General features: G+C 40.2%; 1 long non-coding RNA gene across 1 annotated transcript; it reads right to left on the reverse strand.

Moving 5' to 3' along the window:
- Positions 1–247: 247 nt before the first annotated feature.
- LOC123168508 (uncharacterized) lies at positions 248–930 on the reverse strand. The gene is made up of 3 exons (XR_006484391.1): positions 582–930; positions 431–506; positions 248–354 (listed from the first exon to the last, which is right to left on the reverse strand). It is a non-coding gene; the product is annotated as an uncharacterized lncRNA (long non-coding RNA).
- Between the last annotated feature and the right edge of the window lie 6,021 nt (positions 931–6,951).

Here is a 6,951-nt window from a genome sequence, read left to right on the forward strand (position 1 = left end):
GCCTTCGACAGGCAGACTAGTGTCTGGTTTGGAGCATGTAGTATGGTCATTAGCCTGGCTGAAACACCAGACAGACTAGTAGAGTACCCGTGCGTTGCCACGGGCTCTTGAAATAGTTTACCAGAGTTACATGTTAAAATCCACACATACAAACAATATAACACAAACTGAAGTCCATTATTGCAATGTAACAAGCTGAGTGATGTTACAACTTAACATCTATTACAAAAATACTAATATCTAGATGATGCGCTTAAGAAATTCTTTCACAATATCAGGAAAGTTTCCTCTAGCTTCATTCCCGCGATGTTTTAGCAAGTATAATAAAAAATGCTTCCTCAATTCATACCCATCCTGCAGAAAAAATAAATGTAGTTAGTATGAAAAATTCACGGAGAAGGTCTTAAAACATGTAACCCACAATACTCACCGCGCAAACCGGCTTGACCAATTCTTTACCGTTCCACCAGAGCATAAAATGAAAAACAAAATAGCCAGACACATTCCTGGAAAACTTTCAATTAATATTATAAATAATATAATGATAACAAAAGTAAATATTCTTGTTATGAATTCATTACCCGTCTATACTCGTTGGAACACCGGCCGGAAATAAACGATGCCATTTAGATATATCAAAATTCCACCCAGGCAGCTTTATTTCGAGTGCTTCTTTGAAATCCCTTGAAAAACTTTTTAATTTCAGTGAATGCCTCAAGTTTTTATCCTCTGACGATTGTGATGATTGAATAGGATCCATAATATATAGACGACGTGCCTCTTTGTCGATGATGTACAGGATGTATCGGCCGATGGATGCATAGGGAAGATAAATCTACAAGTGGAGCTATTAGAAACAAAAACAAACCATGATAACAATGGTCAAAATATTTTATTTACCTTATTGCAAGATGAGATGTCGGTCTCCATCCCAGGCCAGCTATCAAATAATGTTGCCAACGTCTGGATAGTTTCCTTCTCACAAAATTTCTGACCTCGTGTTGACTCTAGCAGCATGGACTAAGTAAAAGAAAAAAAATATTGTTTCAACATGTTGATACTAATGGCACCTAGAATGAAGAGTTACGGTAACTTACACAAAATCGTAGATCCATGTAGTGTATAGGAGGGTCTGTGAACAATACTCCCTCGTCACATGCCAGCATAAGCACGGCGGTGTTGAAGCAATCATTGTCCATGGGCTGCTCCATGTTAAGTATGCACTGAAGTTTCTTAAGACTTAAGCTCATTGGATCGGGTGTGGAGCTCCGGACCCATACCTTCCTGTAATTTGGATGGTAAGAAGAACAATAATATACATCCGCACATTAAATATTGATACATGATACTTACTCCAAACATCCAGCATCATTGATCGACATGATGTAGTTGCAGAGGCCGGCAAGTATTTCACGTTGGTCCGTGGGAATGATAGTGATTGGGGCGGGACGTTTCTCTTCGACCACGTCAGATGGATTATCCAGGATCTCAAGATCAGAATTAGCTAAAGTTTCTTCGTTGAGAGGTTGATGGTACATGGGACATCCTTTTAACTTATTAAGCTCTGAATCGAGCAAAATAATTGCTAATTTTTGTCGAAAATGTTTCATATCCTCCTACAAAAAAATATGAAAACAATTTATAAGATATTTTGATAAAACATTATGAGATAATGTATAAAACTGAAATACCTGCGTAAACTGGTCTGACAGTCCATGTGGTGTCCAGTATTCCATATAATTTAGCATAAACAATCCACATGATACGCTATAATATTATAAAATAATGCTTCAGAATATCACACAGATGAATCTAAAAACAAACCATTGTAACAAGTGCTTACCCATCGGTTTGTATTGCCTCCTGAATTTGCTCTACAACCGTCCATTTTGTAACATTGAGATCAGGCCACTTATGACCTTTGATAAACTCCGGACTATGCTCTACAAGTTTCAGCCATTTCTCGAGCCCTAGCAACTATTTTATATATGAGAAATGTTAAGGATGAAGTCAAACAAAATAAATGCTAAGATGAGAAAAGAAATAGATATTTACCGTAGTAGCAAGGTCATTGCGTTTGACATTCTCACCAAGTGAGTCCAATACTTGGATCTCTCGTTTTTTGGCGTTGGCAACTGCTAGATACCAATGGTAGCCCGGCATGTTAATCGGAATGAATAACTGGTGTAAATAAGATACAAGTCACAGTCACAATTAGATATAGTTATTAATAAATCATTAAACATATGAACTAAATAAAAACAATCCATAATTATATGCATGGATTACGAGACAAAAACTAACCATATCTTGTTGTAGATAACAATTAACATGACGCACGATGCGATATTTTGATGGGTCTATGTCTCTTTCCCCGTCTTCTTTTATCTGGCCCGATACAAACGTGCTAATAATGTGTACCTTTTCACCCGCCCTGTCTTGTAGATGGTCGTGAGCAAGCATGCAATATATGTAAGCATTTATCACCTGTAATGGGCATTTAGATTATATTTATATTTTATGATATTATATATTGTTCGTATTATTAATTACAAAGTTTGTGCAATTGGTCTTACACCGTCATGTAAGAACATATCATCTTTAATAAGGCATTCCAAATCGTCGGTTGATAACAAGGCATCTCCAATGTCTACGAACTGGGTATTCTTTGGGGCAGACTTGATTGATTCGATGACTGTAATATCCCTAGCGGTACAAACATAGTCTGTCGAATTCATAAAAATATGAGCCAACTTAACAATCAAAATGAGCAAAATTAGTTCAATACAAAAGACAATATTACAAAAATAAGATTGATAATAATATAAAAAATACCTTGTGGGATAATATGTAAATTAGCATCCTTTTCTGGTTTGTTATGAGATATAACCTCTTTGACATTTTTATGTTGTGAATCTTCGTCCCCTTTCAGCGACATCGCATCTGAACCCTCAATGGATTCTTTCCGTGCATCTCCAAAGTCCATATCCATGTCTCCTGTATTCTGAAAAAACAAGAAAAATAAAGAAAGCCCTTCCGTATTATCATCTATAAGATACATACAGAGGAAGGTTAGCTATATGCACCTCTTCTCGTGGTGTTTCACTGTGGTCTGTCATCGTTTCATCAGTGAGTATGTCGGAACCCATCAATTTATATCTATGCTGAAATATAATTAATACTTTTTACTGCATCATAAAATATATATAATATATGATAAAACTGAATGTGAAACTAACACAACTGTTTTCTCTGCTAATAAAAATAGTATTTGGTTATATTAGGAAAAAATGACGCTTAGATCATTTTACTAACACAACAAATCGGGGAAAACAACAAAATATAATGTTCATATATAAGTAATTAAGCGTCTGAAATTGCTTAAGTTATTTTAAATTATTTGTATAGGCTATGGAAAATTGCCATACAAAAACTAAAACAAACAAACCAACATTAACCAAGTATATTTATTTTTTATATGATTTGTTTTGTGATACCCTAAGTATATGTCATAAGAATATAAATATTTATTTTTATGCACCATATTTAGTATATATATATATATATATTCAAATTTGTTTAATTTTTGAGGTATGTATACTGTAAATATATATGATATTTTGTGAGGTATAAAAATAATTACAAAAAAAATTCAGACGTCCACTAATAACAAATATACCATGATGAAATATTTAAGATGAAATATAAATGGTATTTCATACTGCATCATATTTGTATATATAATATATTTAAAAAATAAAAGTGAAACTAACACAAATTTTTTCTATGCAAAAAAGGATACCTATTTAAATAAATGTTGTTTAAATAAATGTCCTACCCCATGAAACTCGGGATAAACAACAAACCTCAATGTTCATATATAAGTAATTAGTCATTTGATAATTATTTAAAATATTTTTGTAGGCTATGAACAAATGTTCAACAAAAAAACATTTGTAAACTATTTCAAACAAAAAACTATAATGAATTACACGGGCCATAAACAGCACGTCCAGGCCCAGACCAAATGCATCACGGGCTAGGCGTCGGCCCACCTCCCCCGCGCGTCGGCCCGCCTCCCCCGCCGCCTACCTTATCCACCCACTCGCTCCTCTTCCTCCACTCACTTCATCTTCCCACTTTCCCCTCCGCCGCCGCATCGCCACGGGGTAGGTGGCGGCCGCGCGACTCCGCCCGCCGCATCAGTCCCTCTCCCCTCCACTCATCTCTCCTGTCCACTCACTCGCCAGCTCTCGCCCTCTCACCCCCCACACCCGCCGCATCGCGGCGCGCGTCGCCGAGCCCGCAACCACCACGCCATCTTGCCGCGACCACCGCACCAGTCTCCGGCGCCACCTCTCGCCCTCCCACCTCCCCCCGCCGCATCGCGGCGCGCGTCGCCGAGCCCGCAACCACCACACCAGTCTCCGGCTTCACCTCTCGCCCTCTGACCTCCCCCCGCCGCATCGCGGCGCGCGTCGCCGAGCCCGCAACCACCACGCCATCTAGCCGCGACCACCGCACCATGCTCCGGCGAGACGTGTGCGACTGCTGTCGACGCACGCATGGAGCTTCATCGCCCAGACGCGGGTGCTGGATCCCGTCGCCCTCCGGTCGGATCCGCGGCGGTGCTGGTCTCCGGCGAGTTCGACGGTGGATCCACAGCGCGGTGCCTCGATCTACAACGCTAGCAGCTCCGGTACGCAGATCCGACCCCTTTCCTCCTCTACTTTTCTTTTTTGTGTATGCATTTATACACTGCATTTTCTGTGTATTTTCATATGATTTACATGTGGATCCGCACCAATATTTGATTTCAGTTTTTTGTGCTTGTATGCTATATTTTGTATATACAGATTATTCTTGTATGGAGAGACCAGGGGTGTGCTTCAGGGGTTCTGGATGAAGTAGGTCGAGGCGTTGATGTTGTGTCCAGGCTTTTCTTTTATACAATGGTGGCGATGAGGGATGAAGTATGTGAGGATCAGTAATGTTGTCGCACGACAATGTCCGTTCACTCATGGGTTTTCTCAAGGTGAGGTGGTATCTTTTATTTCTGTGCATATGTGTGTTCGTCTGAATTATTACTTTTGCATGCACATTTGTTGTTTGCATTTGCACCTGCGGATGTACATACATAATCATACCAAAACAACATGCACTAATTTATGGATAGTTGTTTTCTAATCAGTCATCTACTACAACCAAGATTTCTCTAGAATATTAACTCTTGAGATCACGCAACTGAGAGTGAGTGTAGTGAGTGTGCGGCGTTGTCCAATCCAATTTGCTTAGATTCGTAAAAGAACCTTCATGTTAAATTTTGTCGAAGTGCTTGCTTGCGTCATGATCCTTGTAACTACAACTATAATTCAGAAGAACAGGGAAGAGTGAAACACTGAATGAGGTCTGGTCTTTGCTCTGCCTTAGAATTGTAAAACAAACGCATAACGTACATAGTTTTTTATAAACAAAGTGGATTTTTAATTAGAAGTCAAACTGTCGTTATGATTTTTAGTCTAAAAGGTATGTGATCGTCATCTTAGAATGCCAGTATGACACAAGTAGTGCCAGTATGCACGTGCATTGCTGCCTATTTGTATGAAGGTTTGACATTTTCATTACCAACAGCCCGACTGTTAGAGCTTCAATTTTTTTTTTGCAAAACACTCTATTTGTCCATTTTGGCAAGGATAAGCCTACTGTATGTCCACTTGTTTACCCACTGGGTCCGTTTACTTCAGAACTAAAATTAGAGACCTAGCTATATTGATGAGATGCCGTCAACCCAACATATAGAAGTGTTAAAAGGAAGAGTTTTATGGCACAGGATAAATTCCTTTTTTTGCAAAATATAAGGAACACAAAGTAGCAACAGCATTGATCTATAGACGTTTGTGACAGTTAACGTACAAGGTGAAAATGTCCTCTAATTTGGTAAAGGCATGCAAATTTTCTAAATTTCAATATTCTAGGCGTGCCCTGAACTGATCTCCTACTCGCTGCTCTATCGAGGCGCCGTGACCCGGCCTCACAGGCAGGGCCAGGGCGAAGACTGCTCCCCGACGGCCAAGACACGGCCACGGTGGTGCAGCCTGTGGTCTACATCGCCTACCACTCCGCCGTCTTCCGGAACCCCCACCACTTCCGCGGCAAGGTGAGACAGACGGCCCCTCCATGACGACAACAACAATAATTACCGTAGCATGCCTCTTTCTTGGTAATTAGTTGTTGCACTCAATTCAATTAGCCTACTAACTAATCTAGTCCATTATTAATTATTGCTCTTCCACTGTTTCGGTATCTCTTGGTTTGCATTGGACAACTATGTGATGAAAACACATCACCAGTTTTGGTTCAATTTCTATGTATGCACATGATTCAAGTTTCTTCAATGAATGAATATGCAGCAGCATTTTTTGGTTCAAGCAATGTATAGATTCTGTTATTACCATTGGTCCTTTAAGTTTGTTTGTTTCAAGTGATTTGGCTTATTACTGCTCTCATGGCCATAATTCTGCTCTATGGTTGTTTACACCTGCCCATGGCATGCTAATGTTTAAAGCCGCCTCTGCTCTCAGACTAAAGCTATATGTAATATGGTTCAGATCGCCCATGGCGCGGACGAGACGGCGACGTCGGCAGGAGGGCACTTTGCAGCCCCTGGACTGAGGAGGATGGGCGCACATAGCCACCAAGCCCTCTGCTCCTCTTCTTCCAAGGCGAGCGATCAAGGGTCCCGAGCTCGACGAGTCCAGCCTGGCCACCACGACGCATTGCTCCCAGCAGGTAGCACGTCCCTCTCCCTCTCCTCACTCACCTGCTACTATGCTAATATTCCAGTGATTGCTATTTGTTAGCTAGCTAGTTAAACGACCTGCTTTTCTGCTAAATAAATGCCCCATTAGCTAGGTAGAGGCAGTGTGCTATGCATGTGGTTGTTTAGGTTCT

This window comes from Triticum aestivum, chromosome 1D, assembly GCF_018294505.1.
Source record: "Triticum aestivum cultivar Chinese Spring chromosome 1D, IWGSC CS RefSeq v2.1, whole genome shotgun sequence".
Taxonomy (NCBI): Eukaryota; Viridiplantae; Streptophyta; class Magnoliopsida; order Poales; family Poaceae; genus Triticum; species Triticum aestivum.